Here is an 18,253-nt window from a genome sequence, read left to right as displayed (position 1 = left end):
TCAACAATATCAGCACAGGTTTCTTTATCTGTACTCCCTAGTGCAAGCGAATTGAATGTGGGGAGTCGACAAACATTTTCACAACTTCTCTTAAAAAAACTTGGAAGCCCGCTTCAATCCTTCGTGACTCTGGCCGTGACACATACTAGTTGCGGTGCTCAATGTTGTTAAAAACGTGCAGGAACAACTCCGGAGGTCATTAAGTTTTCAAGGAGATAGATATCTAATTTTGCGGGCCCGTAGCAAGGAGTCTAGCGGTACATTGGGCGGAAGAAATTTCGCAACTGAACAAAATGTGAGGTGAGCTCCTCGTTAGTTTAATGATTGGCCGTAGGTGAACGCGGTTAAACCACGTTTTTCCAGCAATAGCTCAGTGTTGGCGCCGAAGTGAACTCGCACACAATTGCGCCGCAAGACAGAACATAGAAGCTGCTCGAGGCAGTTGGAGCTGTAGACGCGAACGCGGGCGGACAGAGATGCAGCCAGCGCCTTCTTGGAATATTTTCGAATGTCCCGCATTTCTTACTGTTTCCACCTATCCCCCTCTCTACATCCCCCACCTTATACCGGAAGGGCGATTAGACGCTTTCGCTCCACAACTGCCCCAGGCCCCCGATTAGACCGCATGTGAGGATGAAGGTCAGATTGGCGCTGCGAGATAAGAGGCGTTCTGTTCTTTGGGCCTTGAGTGCTGGAGCTCTGGCTCTAATAATGTATAACACTATAGCACAAGCACAATCACTAAATGCACGCCCGTGAACATCAAAAAACAGGTTTATTTCAAGAATTTCGAAGTCGGATATTTTGATACGCAAGTTTAAACAATGCCGATGACGTCTACTTGCACAAATCGCTAAACGAGTCTGTTTAGGTGGAGTTACCTTCATTGCATTAAAAACGTGAAGATTCTTTTCTGCGGCGATGTAGTCTTCTAAGAGCATTTTACATCGCAGTTCCCATTGTGGTAGGGTAATCGTGTTTCTTGCTTCCCAGTTTAGTAGAGTATAATGTATTCCCAAGGAAACACCTGGGAGGAAATGCCAACAGGAAATGAAGCAGGAAATGCCAACTGACCGTACTTTTTCACAGCAATATAAACATATAAGCTGCTCACGGAGTACGTCAAAGTTCTTCAAAGCACCCAAATTAAAAGGAGAGGGCGGTACAAACCTTTTGTCCATGAAAAGCATGGAAGTCATCGTTTAGGTGGACACTTCATGCTTTCACAAATTTTTCGTGTCTGTAACAAACCCAAGTATAATCTAAAAGCATTACTTCGGGAAACCTTTTCAAAGAGTTAGGGGACATTTCTGTCGAACATTAAAAATTGTTTGGAGGGCTTATTCATTTATCTCTTCCTTTATCGCCTAGCTGCATAACGCATAGCCACTTTAAGTATTGTGAACTGTTTTTGTTGACGCCTTCTTTATGAGTGGTCCCAATGTACACGACACCGGTTTTTAAAGATATTAAAAAGGCTAATTGAACTGGCAGCTGTTCATTAGCAGTCCTTGCTATCATGAGAGCTATTTTGTCCCTTTTGTCTGGAGTTCAAAGCTAATGAATGCTAAGTGCAAAATTTGCAAGGGCAGTCCACATTTAACATGGCCCAGCACTCACCATAGAGGCTATTAACGCGGTGTGCCACGGCTAATAAAAAATGAGCAAAAGTTGTCTGGAATCTCTTTTTGTGGTTTTTTTTACAAATCAGAGAGAAAATTTTGGTTTAAAAATTATCTGGATGAGAAAATGACCCGATATGCCGCAGTGGCGTCACACCGCATGGCGCCATGTTTTCTCCAAAGTTTGTGTATTACTTTCCCCTTCAACCGTGTAATACTAGATAATTGTCGCTTTAAGGTTATTCGTTCTACGCTCAAAAACATTTCTGAATTTTCAAAACAAACGTGCGAACCAAGGCTGATAGCTTCGCGATAGACGGCAGCAAACGCCCAGTCAATTTACCGTTAATCTCAAATCTAAGAGGCTCTCAGTAGTAACGTGAGCGAGGTGGTTTCAAAGTTTCAAAGTTTATTTCAAAAAATGCAATAATGTGCGATTACATAATGTAAGTATACAAGAGAAGGTCCCAAGGTAAGAAACCGTGGGCGGGACCTCCTATGCTTCTACACCATAAAGAGCGAGCATATAAAAAGACGTCGTTGGAATTCAGCAATCCATTAGCACGTAACGGTAAAAAAAATAGTGGACGATACAGAAACACCTCAAAAGCACACAATAGCAAAGTATACCTAGAATATGGGTCAACTGTGTATATTGCACAGACCAAATGAGAGCAAACCATTGAAGAAAAAGAAAAATGTTGAAAAAATAAAGTACAATACATTTTTGTTCGAAATAATTTATAGATGGTTACATGCAAACAACAACAACAACCACAAAAAACAAGATGCCAGAAGTGTTCTCCACAACCAAAACCGGTAGTGGTGGCATAGCCTAATTCCTTTTATTCCATTAAATGCATGCGTAAATACTTTTTAAAGAAGAACAAGGATTTAGAGTTTTTAAGGTCAATGCTTAAAGTGTTCCAAAAGCTTATTGCGCAAAATGCAATAGTTTGTTTTCCATAATTTGTTCGTACTTTGGGTAATAACAGATTATTTCGAGATGCAAAACTTGTATTATTACGGTTGGACATTAAATGAGAAGGGAACATGTCTAGTACAAGGTCATTATTTATTGCACGAAATAACATGATGGCAAGACTATATGTATATAATTTAGAAAGGGGAAGAATATTCAATTGAGAAAATAAAGGTCACGACAGTGATAGACGAGGCGAGGAAGTAATGATACACATGACCTGTTTTTGCACCTTTTCTAACGGGCTTATGTGAACATTGTATGCGCCTCCCCACGATTAAAATGCAATAGTTTAAGTGACTGTGGATGAATGCAAAATATAGACAAGTGAGAGTTCGAACGTTAAAGAAATGCCTTGCCCTTAGAAGTGCCCTTACTCCATAAGCAATTTTTTCGCAGGTAGCGGCAACATGAAAATGGAATTTTAGGTGCGTGTTTATAATAATACCCAGGAAAGAAGCGTTTTCATGTAACGGAATCGGTTGAGAATTGATATTCAAGGATGAGATGGCAGGCAATTTTCTCTGAGGGGAATAGAAGGGTACGAAACAGGTTTTCGAGACGTTGATGGAAAGTTTATTTGCATGACACCACTGCTCGAGGAAGAAGAGGTCTGATTGTAAATTAGAGATAAGGGAATCGATATCCTGATGGTGTGATAAAATAGTGGTGTCATCGGCATAAAGTATACAAGGGTGAAGTGCTTGAAAATCTACGACAAGTTACGACAGGGGTGAAGTGCTTGCAAAGATAATGTGAATGGGGAACAGTTTCGCACGCTTTAAACACGATAGTCTTTCTTGGGCTACTGAAACCTAGAAATTTTGGTCCGTCTGTCTGTCTGTCTGTCTATCTGTGACCCGATTCAGCCACCCGGCCAAAGTAAAACAAGGCCCGCGCAATAGTCTTATATAGTCACAGCTAAATCTGCCCGTCTAAGTACGGTGTAATGTTCATACTTTTCAACATTTTTGAACAAGAACAAGACATTACGCAAATATAAGACAACAAAATATAACATAAGATATTTGTGCAGTGTAATTTTATAAAAAAATCATAGATGCTTGATTTTTGCGAAATGAAATACTACATCCACTGCAGATAAAATATTCACTCCGCTGTCGCTTGCTGTCGCCCGCACCCTACAGCTTCTAGCGGCATTTAAAGAAATGAAGCCGCAACAGTTACGGAAGGTTCTACTAGATAGGCTCCATGTTCTGCTTGGAACGCACGTGGACTAGGAAAACGCGGTACTATAAGCATTGAAGTAGGGTGCCTCAATTCACGCGCGTCTCCCCCGTACGGCAGCGCTGGCATCGACACACCCGGCCTCGAGGAGGGGAAAGCGGTAAATTTGAGCAAAACTTGAGCAAAACTTTAGCGAGTTTACCTTGAGAGGCGCGCGACGGAAGAAGAAAAGCATGAGAGGTTAGCGGGAAAGCGAAGGGAGGCATTCACTTGGCAAACGTCGGCAAAGACTATCGTCTTTTGTTGACATTTGCAAAGAAAGGAGCAGATACGCGGCCAATTTTTTACCATACCAGTTTCTGGGCCAACGTTAGGTGTGTTAAAACTTTGGTTTTGCAGAACGCTATTGATGCTGCTGATCAATATTGATTATTTTGTGTGCTCTCAGAAAATAAAATACCAACTTTACCAGGCTTTCAACGTTATAACAGCGCCCAATTTTCCACTAGCCACTTCGAAAATCGTAATGACTAAAAACGATGGTTCACCTAAAAGCTTTTGTGCATGATATTCTCAGCTCGTCGCATGCAGTACATGTAAGGCCTATTTAATTTATTTGTACAGTAGTATTCCGCACTTTAAGCACCAAAGCTTCTCTAACATCATTTCCGGGTTTGGGCTGGGTTCGGGCGAGCCTCGTATTTTCTTCCTTTTTTAGGCTTCGGGGGTCCCAACGTTTAAATTTTACGTTTCTGTTTGTCTCTCAGGGAAGCAAAAAAGAACTAAAGCCACAAATAGTTTAGCGCTCGAAGATTAGCCTTCAAATCAAGGAAAATGTACTGAGCATTTGCCATCGAAGCAAGAAAATCTCAGGACATCTTCACTAACATGAAAACTTGTGAGGGGCGAAGCATGCAGTGCATAATTGTGTTAAAAATTTGTCTTTCTTCCACACGGCGCGAGATGATTGGGTACCGGAGAAGCACCACCGATAGGATAAATCGTGCGCTTGCTGAGGCGGTGGCTCCTTCTCTTGCGCTGAACCGGATTTAGGCAATAAATGAGAGACAGACTGGGCGTAAGTTGCGTTCGTGTCACACACCTCAGCATGCCAAGCAGTATGCTTTACAGGAGAAAACCTAGCGTTTTAAACTTATTTTGAGACGTAATTTGACATATTTCTATTATAATGAAAATTAATACTGATGATTTCTGTATATTAAATTAGTTTAAAACATGTTAGTTTATTTTGAACCGGTTTTATTTATTATACACTTGTTTTTTGGCCATCGCTGGACACTTTGATTTACCGTGATGGCATGAGACTGGCAGAGACGCCGACAGCCCGAGCCTATTTGGCGCTTCAGCCCTAAAACGTCGCAATGAAATTTCTGAGACCAGTGTTTAATTTTCTTGGAGATCGAGTGGAACGATTTACTACGTTGCTAGCTTACGTTCTTTTTTTCCAGATACTATTCCGAGCTAGACACAAATAAGTTGTGCCGAAGACCGGGAACACATTCGCATTTGGTTTTGGGGGCTGCTTGCTTTCTGGTGGCGTGGGGGACGGAAACCCCCGAAATTCCAAACTCCGGGAACGGCCGGGAACCGGACATTCACTCGCACCGCTTCCAATTAGGCACTCTTAAGGTCCTATCTTCACCTTTAGGACGCAGTCACATACACATATAAAAGAGGTTTGATCGAAGAAAAACAAAAAATATAGGCGGGCTGGTGTGCTTTCCCACGAAGCAATGCTAAGAGTAAAGCAGCAAGGTTTCGCTCCAAGACCCGCACAGGATAGGCGTGCCGGAAACAAGATGAGAGCATTCAATTTTCTTCCAAGGCAAGAATAAATGTCCATTTCCAGAAAAGGAATAAGAAGTGGACGTTAATCTCACCCTCGCTTGCCACTGCCGCTAGCTCTCTCCTATTTCTTTTCTTCCTCTACCGCCTTAACGCACTGACTGAATTCTGTCTTCCCGTCTCCTATTTTCGTCTTACCTAACTGGTTTTCATGTCTACAACAAATTATTCCTGGCCAGTCTTCCTAAGTGGGTATGCGCCATTGTGTTTGGGCCACCACCACCACTAGTTCTTGGCGCGCTGTAGCGTCTACTCCACTTCGTTTCTTTAGTATCGACATTACCTGACGCTGTATCGGTTTGGTAGCCCAGAAGCCCTTATTTCCTTGCCATAGTTGCGTGCAAGGTGGGCCTCCTGCCATTTTCTAACCTAGAATCCTGATAAGCCATTCAGTTCACCTTCAGTCATTGTACAACTTGAGATGATAAGGGCGGGTTCCTGGGAACAAAAGCTTGTTGAGTGAGTGAGTGAAAAAGACTTTATTAAATGCCGGCAACAGACGTAGTGTTGCCACTACGCCCGGACGGAGCCACTCGTCGGTCCTTTGGCCACTCTACTAGACGGGCACCGTTGCTACTCACTGCAGTTGTGGTCGCCTCCTTCCCCGGAGGGAGGACGACGCCCCGAAGCTTTCACTCCGGTGCTGCCGTTCGAGACCGACAGGATCTGCTGGTCCTCCTTGCTGTAACTTCGTGTGGCGTCTTGATACCACGGCGGGAGGTCGGTCCTGGTTGAAGCCTCTACTGGCCTAACCTCACAGTCCCACAATAAATGGGCAGCAGTCGCTCTGGCGTTGTTGCACAACACACACGTGTCGTCTGGGTACAGTTCTGGTGATATGTGCCGCATTATGACCGGGGTCAGTAATGAATTGGTTTGCAGTTGTCTGAATATTGATTGACAACGGGGCTAATTTTGCTTGGCAATTTCTAAAGGAAAACATCGCATCAAAATATTTCACCCAGAAGTTTTGCTTTCATTCGATTACGCTGATTGAAGGTAGGTTCTTTTGCTTTTCCTGACATGTTGTGTACTGAACATAATGTTCGTTTGAAGCAACGATCTTCGTCTCTTCATTAGTTTTAGATGCGGAGCAGCTTATGGTCGCGCCTGTTCCCTGCGGCGTTGTGCGGCCGCCATTGTGCGGCGTCCACACCCCCACTGCACATGCGCATCCTCCTCCCGCTCCTCTCCTCTCCTTGTCTCATTTCCTCTCGTCTCCTGCATTACTCCTCTCCTCTCCAATGCTCCTCTCTTCTTCGGCATTCCTCCTCTCCTCTCCGAAGCTCCTATCCTCTCCAGGATTGCGCAACGAATGGCAACACCTGCGGCTCCGCGCGTGACAATGCGCTCCGCGGTATAAATGCGCGCGCGCGCTCCGCGCCCCTCATCCTTCTCCCGCAACGCCGCGATCGAACTGAAAACTAATGGGAACTTGAGCCGACCCCATGGCTGCTTCGCATACTACTCAGGGTTCCCCTACGGGACGATGGTGAATTTTTTTCAAACTTATCATTCCCGTTTGAAGAATAAATTATCCTCGGTGATGGCAGGGCTGCTAAGGCACTGTGCTGCTAGGCACGAAGGCGCTGGTTCTATTTGGTCGCTGTAGCCCTTCCCAGTCCATACTTTTTGTAACCATGTTCATTCCATCCGATTTAACTATCACGTGTTCGCACTGCTAGTGCGCCATCTGGTGACAGATAGCGTCGTTTTTAATTCTTTTGGTTTTGTCGATGTTGGATCAGCTCGAGCCAATATAATTAGTTGTTGTGTTTGCTTTTGTGTCGCCCCGGTACGACACCATTTTCAGCGCATTAATTTTTATTTCGGATAGTAAAACCCTATGAAACGTCTATTCCCAATTGAGAACACGCTGGTGCTATCAGTTATGTACTTATCTGTCACCGCAATTATGTCTAAGGTTTCACTTGCAAGTAACTGCGTCGTCATGCAGTAACCATGTCAATTTGGATAGATTAAAACGGTCCTGCCTATTTATACTTCGAGCTCAAGCACTTTTTTGTTTGTTTTTTTTCTTTGGTCTATGGACTATTTTGTGTGCCATTTGTCAGCCATTTTGTGTGTTGTCTGGGTGCATGGACGCCACATTTAAGATTTGCCTTGTAAACTAATGTTTCGGATGTAATAAGGGGCTTTGATAACGTAGATTCGACAGCAACAATCCGCGCCTCGTTGGTCGTGCCCTTTAAGGCGCTCTTCGCCACATGATGAGCGAAGAAAAGGCAGAGCTTCCTCTTCAGGAGAGTGACCGTAAGCAATTTTCAAGTTCTCCAGTTAGGCAGCCTTTGTCATTCTAATTATTCGTGTGTAATGTTTTGTTTACGAACGACGTGTCTGAGCGTAACAAACCGGGTTCACGTTTAAAGGAGTAATATTCTAGGAATGTTTTTCATGATTGAACGCCCATGTTATTTTACATTAGATAGTCGCTCAGGAAAATAAGTCACAAAAAATAAAAGTGCGATTTTTTCCTTGCTACAGTTATTGCGAAAGATCATTGCAAGAAAATAGTAGGCATTTTTTAAACCAAGATAAGAATCTAGACGGAGCTTTTTAGCACTTGTCGGGCTGGTTAACTAGGTAATAACAAATCCAGTGAAAATGTTTACGCTCATTTCAGTCATCGCCAGTCCGGTCGCCAGATATACACAGTTACGCGCGCATGGGTAGAAGAATTTTTATAAGTTTGGGGCTACCTTCACTGTGGATGACATCCCTAGAGTAAATATGACGTCAGAGTTATGACTTGGCTCCCAGTGGTGCCTCGCTGCTGAGGTAATTTTTTATTATAGCTTTCGGATTGCGAAAAATGTCAAGGTACAGTGGTATCATGTCATGGTTCCTCTGTCGATCTCCCAGTACAGCCATGGAGTTTTCAATAAAGTATTACTGGAAGAAGACGCACTGCAGAAATAAAAGATTAGGCTCATCCAGAGCCGACGCAATCACCTTCCGTGCGATTCAGACAACTCCTAAATCCATTACACTCTCCTCGATGCCGTGTAGCCCACCCTCTTAGATTCTATCTGTAATTTCTGTCCCCACCATGGCACCATGTACCTCATGGCGTGGGAATGCCAGAAAACCCCATCTGGTGTGCAACCGGTGCAAGGATGCCACGTTTCCCGCATTTTCTCCCCATTCTGCAGGCAAGCATGTGCTGTTGCCCCTTTTGCAAACCACGAGGACGCTGGAACTAGTCCGAAGATGTGGGCGCAAGAAACACCCACCTTTCATCGGTGTAATGAAAAGCCCAGACCTTGATTTATACGGAGCATGCCGAGCTAAGTTGCCAGCGACTGCGAGGCCCAAGGAACCATGAATACGGCTCTGGATGTGTGCAGCGTCCTTAAGGCGGCTGGCGTCAGTGAGAGTTTGGGGCGTGAAACCGGCGCAGCAATGCCGCGTTACATGACGAGTCTTCTCGTGTACTGAGAAGACTGGTTCCATTTTGGCTCGTTCCACCCCATATTGCGTTTGCGAAGTTGTCAACACATTCCAGGTTGTGTACACCGGCGTTTTGTGTTGCTTCATAGATAGGCGTTCTATTTTTTGTTACAGCTTTTATGTGGTTACGTGGAGCTGATCTATGCACTAACCGTAAAAAAACTTCGGAACTACTTTCAAACGCGCAGGCAGAAATTGAAACAAAGCTGGAAACTATCGAAGCCGGGCAGGATGAAATCATAATTGCGACACGTATTGGTCGACCGTGCTTTGGTCGACCGTGCTTTGCAGCGTGATTACACGTAATGGGGGTGCGTGTGTCTTGGAATGTGCCTACAGACATATTTAGTTGGATTTGGAGAGGGAAGAGTTGTGGTTGGTCTGATTCGGGTGGAAGTGGATATCTGAGGCATTTGAGAGTATCTCGGCTGGCAGGTGTCAGCTTTCGACGGGCGTTTTGGAAGTACTAATGAGCTCCGTGCAATTTTTACAAGGTTTTTTGTACTCCTGGTTGTAGTAAACAGGTGCATTGCTGGGGTGATGATATCAAACATTAAGAACTTCCAAGGTAGTGTTGCCGGCCAGGAAATGGGTTTGGTAGTTAGTGCTTTGGTAGATATTTTTCAATCGCTTCTCTCCCTGGTGTGAATGCCACTCGTAAAATATTTGATCATACATACCTTGCATCTGTTACGGAAGGGCTTTGAGCGCTGCGACGAGAAAAAAAAAACAATTCTATCCTTCCTTATGGACTTGTAACTATATTTCTTTATACTTGCTATATAAAGCACGTGATGTGCAGTTATTCATCAAAAACACACTTCTGCCATGAACAAAATATTTGCTTTATAATTTTTAGTTTCCCACTTTCATGCCAGATGTTTTCCAAAACAACGCCGTATCCCAAAACGTTGACATGTTTTCTTGACAGTCGCGGTGTTTACCGAAACATTCCGCTGGCCGAACACGCAGCATTGATCTTTTTGGTTTTGTTGTTCCTTTCGAGGTTCTAGGAAACAGTTCCTGAGCGGACGAAAAAATGTTGTGTGTTTTGTTGGGCGGCATCTTATTAAACTTATTCTTTGCATTTTCGCCGCTTCTGTTCGCAATAATCGCCAGCGAAACTTCTCTGAAACGGGACAGGCAAGTCAATTTGCCGCACCACAGCTTGCTATGACACGCTGCCAAGAAAAAAATCTTTGTGAGAAACGTAGCGTGTCTCTGCAGGTTAAAGTACAAATATTTTCGAAATCGACCAAGAACTTTTTTTTTTGTTTTTTTTTTGTTTTTTGTTATTTTGTTGTTCAAAACTTTTATTTTTGTTCAGTTCGGCTTTGTTCATAAAGAGGAAACTCTTTATAAAGTTCTCATTAAAGCCTGTTCTAATTTTTTTTCGAGACTGTGGGGGACGATTAACAGCGCTTTATTTTCGTTTTAATTACCTGTTTGTCAAGGTATGTTCTCTTCGTTTGGGCACTTTGGTTGGACATTTTCTATCAGCGCGGGACACAAACGCTTCGATGGGGGCACAAGAAGAAAAAATTATGCCAAATAACTTGAACGCAGAGATGTCAGTGCTGCAGGCGATCAGGCGACAAGTTGCGACGTTGTTGGACGTTTCTTGCCCTGCCTTTTGTGTTTTTTATATTTGCAATCGTTATTGGTCTTTAGGACTAACAAGGTGCATTGTTGGGTGGGTTGGGAACTTTATGCTAGCTCAGTTTTAATGTAGAAGCCTTTGTCTTGGCTTCTTCAGTATATGCAGCTTTTTATTTTCGTTTGTTGTCACTCTTGCCTAAAATCTTTTGTACAGCTTAGGGATTACCAGCTGATTGATTGGTAACGTACTGGCATCACCATTTTCGGTCTATACTTCGGATGAATATGTGTCTGCTGAGGTGGGCGCGGGCATGAGTCTAGAGCAGTAAAAGCAAGTACTTGTGGGTTCCTATAGTTTCTACCCCTTGGTATGCGAGCCTCCTTAGTGAAACAGAGCCAATCAATCAATCAATCAATCAATCAATCAATCAATCAATCAATCAATCAATCAATCAATCAATCAATCAATCAATCAATCAATCGATAAATCGATCAATCAGCCAATGAATCAATCAATCAATTAATCAATGAATCAATCAATCAACAAATCAATGAATCAATCAATTTTAAACTGAAGCGGTACGCGCAACTTATGATGAATTTTTCTTCAGCTGGCTCAACGTTATATAACAGGCTGCAAAGCGTGAAAACGAAAGAGAAAAAAACGACTCGTTATCAGCATGGTCTTGTAAAGAGGCTTTCATTCAAAAGCAGGGATGCCCGTGTTCAATTCCCCAAACTCTCGAAGCACCAAAAGAAATTTGTGTTTGATGTCTGCACTCGGTATTGCACGTGTCGTGGTAGCGCGTTACATTCAACGGACGCGCGCTGACACAAACATGCGCACAGAAACTCGCCGAGAAAATGCACCCTGGGTAAAGCGTCGCATGGAAAGAGAAGTGCGTCTGCAAAAAAATGGGTACAAAGCGGTACAAACAAAAGGCAATCCGTTCTTTCGGGCGTCTCCATCATTACCGCCACCAGTCTTCATTCCAAGAAAACGATTATAGAAGCCGTGCCAGCTAATTAGTGCCCCCATGTGAACGCTTGATCGTTCTTCCCGTAACTGCCCTGAAGCACTCATTTACCCACGTGGATAACTTTGTTGCCGTGTAATACTGCGTTAATTTTTGTGTTCTTTTTTCTCTTCCTGGATGTCCGTACTTTGCCCCTTGTTTTCCTGTTTTCCTCTTTTTCCTCATTGTTCCCGTTTCCCCCGTGTAGGATAGTCTACTAGGCCGTAGCCTGGTTAACACTCCTGCCTTTCCTTTCCTTTTCTCTCTCTCTCTCTCTCTCTCTCTGGCTGGCCAAGCTTGAAATTGACAGAAGTATTCCTCGAAATATATTCTCGAAAGCTTTAAATGGCTAGCATGAAACGGGTTCTGGTATTACTGGGCTAACTAGAAGGGTGTGTATCGTTAGGTGAAAAGATGGCTTAAACCAGAACTCGGCCAAATAAATTTCATTCTATTCTCTTACTACTCAGATACACTCCGATGGCCACGCTGTAATTAAATGTATTGCAATGTGTAAGTAGAAGACATTGAGTTCACATATCTTGACCAAAATATAATAAGCGAGAAACACTGAGTAAAAAAAAAAACCAAAACGCGACTCTTTTATCTAGTCTGATATTGCATAGAGAGTACTAGAGTGTGAAGACGGGCTAGTTGGTTCATACTGATAGTAAGACACTCCTGCACAAACACTGGTCTGCGCATGGCGAAAAACAGTGCAAAGAAACTGAACGGAAGAAGAGAAAGAGACAAACACGGGCGCTGAGTAACAACTGAATAAATTTTATTGCGCGTAGGCATTATAAGAAAATGCAGAAAGAACACTAAAAGAAAATACAGGAAATCCAGTAAATTCAGAAAATACAGTAAATGCGGTAAGGCTTTCTATAAAGGTCAGAACTTCTTTGAATCCAAAGTATGAACGCGGTATTTCTAGAAAGTTACCCAGCAGTACGACGTCAGACGTAAATCGACAGTCTAAACGTCCTAATGATCTGGCTTATTGTTCTCACTGATGCGTGTCGTCTGCGGTAAGTATACTGCCAAGGCCTGGCGGCATTCCAAAACTACGGCACAGTTTCTGTAGAAAAGACCTGCCCTGCGATAGAAGGTATTTTTAAAAACCTGCTTCCTTCGCCGCTCTGGACGCCTACGCGTAATGTACGTCATGTCTGGATCGTGTTGCTTCCAATTTGTGGCCTTTGGGAGATCCAAAATGCGGCTGCTATTTTTACTACAGAGTCGCGGCTATTTGACGGTATATGTCGGGTTTCAATACGCTGTCTACCGCTGTACAATAGCCGAGAGAGAATGCCGGGGGCGTTGTTTGCAATGAGTGCCACGGTCTCTTTTCATCTGAAAGGTCACCAAGTGTCGTTGCTTCGTGCCCATACAGCCGAATGAGTGAGGGGATAAAATTTATTTGTAGCGAGCGTTTTTCTATTATTGAAGGTTATAAAAGCTAGAGATGTCAACACTGCTTCCAGACGAGCCAGTCAGTCAAAAAAAACTGTTGTAAAACAACAAAAATGCTGTAACAGGCACGAAGCAGACAGGCTGGTTGGTAACTTGTGGCATTCTGAAGAAACACACGTACGCAGACAAAGCTACAGTTTTTTAAAGCAAACATAAAAAGGCCCCTTTAAATCTTCGAAATATAGGTGGTCCATCAGTCTTGTAATTGTGAGCGTTCTCGAGGGCCCCACCTCAATACAAGGAATATTCACACGTAACAAGACAGGCTGCACTTCCACCGCTTGAAGGAAAGCCCTTCATCTCCTATCCGCCAATTCTCTTTGGTACACACATAGATGTGTTTTTTTGTTCTGGTTGCCTCCCGTTGTTGTCTTAATTGATAAAGTAAAATAGCTACGTCAATCTTAACATTTTAAGGCATAGTCGCACTATCAGTTCTTTTATTTTCGGCAGTTATCTTAGAGCCTAGGCGAACAATGACGACTCATCGATCGAGACGAAAATTTTGATGTGTTTTCAGCTATACTCCGGATAAGAAAAAGTAATGAAGTTGTTAGACTGCACGTAAACTAGATCTTTACGCATTCGCGTCATCACGTATATAATGCTTATTTTGATGGTCTCGCTTTTCTTACTTCCTGTCTACTGTTTTCCTTACTTTTTCACTCGACTTGTTTGTGTGTATTTTTAACAGCGGTGCTGTTGTGGAAGCGGTAAGTACGTCGTTGAAGGAAAAAATACCAAGAAAATGCCGAGTGCTCGTGAGCTCGTGCCTCTGAACGACCGCCGAGCGTCCGCGGCGCGCGCATTGGCCATGCAAAAAAAAAAAATGGCAAAAACGTCGAGTCTTGAGAAAACAGCGAGCGCTCGTGAGCGCATGCCTTGGGGCTACCGTCGAGTCCCCCTGCTAGCGCAGTAGCTTAAGCAAAACAAAAAAAATAAGAAAAGAGCGCCAACGTTGCCGTAAAGCGCTACCGCGCATGTAAAGACACCCCAGCGCAAATGCTAAAGCTGAAAAGACAGCCTGCTTGGGAGAAGCACCGGGGCTGCCGCATCCTCTAGGAGCATTCAACCGGATGCAAATTGGTCAAGAAGCCAGGGACACTTGTGCACATTATTCTAGAGTGTAAAGTTACGCCGGGATTGCCACCGTTTTTATTCCCTTCCCCCCACCCCCAAGAACAGTGGGAGACACTGCTGTCTAGCCCCTCTCTCCCGGACCAGCTCATTTTCGTTGAGAGGGCACCATGGTCAAAACGGCTAATGGATTCCCGTGAATGGGGAACCACTCCCACATGGTCTTCTGATCAAAGATCATCAAAAAGTTGTTCCCTCCCTCCCTTCCTCCCTCCCTCCCTCCCTCCCTCCCTCCCTCCCTCCCTCCCTCCCTCCCTCACTCTCTCTCTCGGGGCCATTATGGGTTGTTGGAGATGGCTACAAGTGTGCCACTCCTTCCTGAAACGACTTGCAGATCCGGCCACCGCTGCCTCGAGTCGATGATGAAGAGCTGGTGGAAGTCTACAATGCTGATGATGACTTCGCATCGACCACTCGCCGCGAAGAAGACAACGACCTCTTCGATACATATGAGAACAATTACTAGCACCACAACTAGGCAAATAAAAAATGATTCTGAAATTTAACTATGTGGCCGGCAATGCTCACCAACAACAGCTTTGTAGGTGAGCATTCAAGCCTTGCAAGTCAAGTGAGTGCAAGGTTACCTGATTTTTTAGACGCGAAGCCTCTCATGGTAGAGGCTATGTCCCTCCCTTGTTGTCGTTGGTGAGCCGTCCACACCCCCACTGCGCATGCTCGGCTTGCTGAACGCCCGGTGGTTTCTTACCCTTTAATGGCTCCCGGAGCGACAGTGTTGCCGGTGTCTTCCTGGGCCTGCACGAGACGAGCACGCTTCACGCGCCTTCGACGTTTCATCGTCGTCGGCAGCGGCGTGCGTCGGCGAGTCTCGGCGGGCCGTGATTACAAGCAGCCCACAACCATCCGGGGAACGTGCATCGACCTCATCTTCCGCAACTTTAGGGTTCATTCACTACAACAGCCCTTGACTTTAGATTTCACAGACCATAAGGCGGTCATAATCAAAGCGGAACGCCAACCACAGCTCGACGTCACCTACGTTGAACATGATGATGATAATGCCTAAATAAATACAAACTCATACCACGTACAACATCTCTCTCTCTATTTAATGCCTTTCCACTCTAACACCCCCCCCCCCCCTCCAAAAAAATTACACCATTTTCCCGTAGGGGAACCCTGAGTAGTAGCGAAGCAGCCATGGGGTCAACGCAATTTCCCATTTCGTAGTTCCGGTAAGTGAAAAGTGTGGTAGTTACCATGGACACCAAACGGTAAATATAACAGTAGCTACGTACCTCAACCTAACCGAAACTACGAACTGAAAACTAATGGGCACTTGAATCGACCCCATGTCTGCTTCGCATACTACTCAGTGTTCCCCTATGAGAAGATGGTGTAATTTTGTTTTGCTTTAAATTTTGTTTCTAGAATTTACTTCAGTCTCATTTTTGGTTTAACAGGAATATGGTGCGAGTTAGTTGCTTCATGGTCTTGATAATTCGGAACAGCGATAAAAAAAGACGAAATATTAGACAACACGTAGCTATTGCAACGAAGACGAGTCTGTCGAACACTACCTTTTGACATGCCGACGTTTTTACCGACTGAGACGTCAGACCCTGGAGGTGCCGCTTTACAGTTTTGGGATATCCCTAACAGTGCCGGCTATGCTATCGTACGGGGCATCCGAAACGGGGTTCTGCCGCCGGGATGTATGCTCTGCCCTCCTGCGCTACATTGAAAATTCAAAACGATTCTCTTTATGATTCTGATTGGTCACCCTAGCTTTGATTTTTCAGGTTTTTTTTTTCAAAACTTTTTCCAGCCGGTCTAAATTATCTTTCTTAAGCGTCTCGTGATTATATAAGACTTCCATTCATTTTAACCATCCTCTGCTGATTGGCCGATCCCCTGATTGGGTATGTGCCATACCTAAAGGCGCAACAACAACAACAACAACACGTAGGACAAAGGCGGGTGCTGAAAGCCAGCTGTTTATTTTTCGAGCGTTCAAGCAAATGTCTGTCAAAAACAACACTGCAAATTTCTCTGATATGAAGATACAGATGGCAGAAATAGAAATCCTACACAGTTTCAGGAGTAAAAGAACCAGTCTAAGAATTTAATTTTTCTAGCAGTGACAAGGATGGTGTGATTTCGCATCTTACATTCGCTTTGTTTACGTAATAGGCTTCTATAATCCGTGCCATGGTAAACGTGTATAATCTTTCTCTTCAAGAACTTTTTAAATCCTATTGCTTAACGAATGCGAACGAAAAATGCTCAAGTACACTTTCCTTGACCGTTTTTTGTAGAGAAAGCAAATGCTTAGACGGTTCGTTTAATCCTGAAACTGTGTAGAATCGCTATTTTTGCCGTCTTCATCTCCATATCTTAAAAAATTGCGGTGTTGTTTTTGACATAAATTTGCTTTGCCGCCTAAAAAAAACAGTGGGCATTGATCGCCCGTCGGTGTTCTACGTGTTTACTAATCCTCCATCCTATTTTGTCGCGCTGTTATGACATTTAAAGGTCATTTTCGATATTTCATTTTTGGTTGTCGTATTACTGTTGCCTCTACAATCTCCCACATTCACGGCTCATCGCCGTAGTCATCCCTATCGGGCATAGCAACTCCTGCCACTAGCCGGGCTGACTCCATCAGTTCACATTAAGCATTCCCTCCCTCCCTCTGGCAGAAAAAGGAATAAACTCACCCAAATTATGAGAAAAATCCCGAATCGATGCGTTGGACCCTCCCCTTCTTTTAACCGGTGATGGTGATCCCCCCCACCCCCCCAGCAGTCTGTAATGGATCTTTACTTTGACCTGCAAAGGATGGTGGCTAACGTGGCTCCCTCTTTCTCTGCCAGACCAACGAGTGAACGTCGAAACTGAACGCAAATGCGTGTTTTTGAACGACCCGGAGATAAGACGTGGCCTCTGCACTGAGTGCCAGGGTGCTTCTAGGTGCAGCCTTTCGCAATGGGTCCTGTTAGCTGAGGCGTGCGTGACCCGGCGAGAGCGGAAATATACCCGAAGCCATCGGACCAGGACTGCGCAATTCTGGTTGGGAGGTTCATATGCTCACTGAGTCATTCTGAACCGCGTGGGGGGAAGACGCTGGGCATCTGCACGACGTTGTTGCGTGCAAGGAAGTGAGCAAAAAAATATAGGACTTAAATATCGAGTAGTTCTCTTGGGATCTCGAGCCTTTCCCCACGTTGGGAATGAAACACGGTATTTTGTACACAGTAGGTGAACAGAAATTATCGTCTGCGGGTTAACACATACGTAATGCTTTCGAGGCCTGCGGGAGTTCATCAGCCCTGCGCCATCACGACGTGTTCATACAGTCTACATTTTGTTAAATGTAAGCTTTACTTAACGCTCAGTCATTGAGTTAATGACTGGTCACTGTAGCGCATTTTTAGATAACTAACAGTGATTTGTGCGCAACAGTGAATATGATGCATGTTGGCTGGCTAAGGCGGGCTGCTTTGTTTTGATAAGCTCTTCCAAGTCTTTTAGAATATAAACCACGCGTTTTGAGACTCGCTCTTAGAGGTAAATTATTTTTATGGGCATACAAGCAGGCTCTGCTGCTAAGGATGACGGACGTTTCCCGTGGTTAATGTAATTTCACAGCGGGAGTTGTAATATCTGTTCACACTTACGAAACCATTACACGTAGTACAACCTTGTTTTATTTAAAACAACTGGCCACTCTTAGGTCACTCAGCACCATCCCCACTCTCAAAGACGTTGTTCTCACTAAAAACACACGCACGAATATAAAAAAGTCACATCGAACGGGAGGCTCCAGTACAATGGCGTTTCTAAGGTATTTGTCGGTGGCTTTGTTCGGTGACAACCAATCTCCCAAGTGGTCCTAGTGACGTCACAAAGCCCCGGCGAGAAAGCGGGCGGTG

The sequence above is a fragment of the Haemaphysalis longicornis genome, unplaced genomic scaffold (assembly GCF_048455015.1).
Source record: "Haemaphysalis longicornis isolate Haplotype H1 unplaced genomic scaffold, Haemaphysalis longicornis Haplotype H1 scaffold_7, whole genome shotgun sequence".
NCBI classification, from domain to species: domain Eukaryota; kingdom Metazoa; phylum Arthropoda; class Arachnida; order Ixodida; family Ixodidae; genus Haemaphysalis; species Haemaphysalis longicornis.
The sequence above is the reverse complement of the archived record's forward strand: the minus strand, read 5'-3'. Positions refer to the sequence as shown.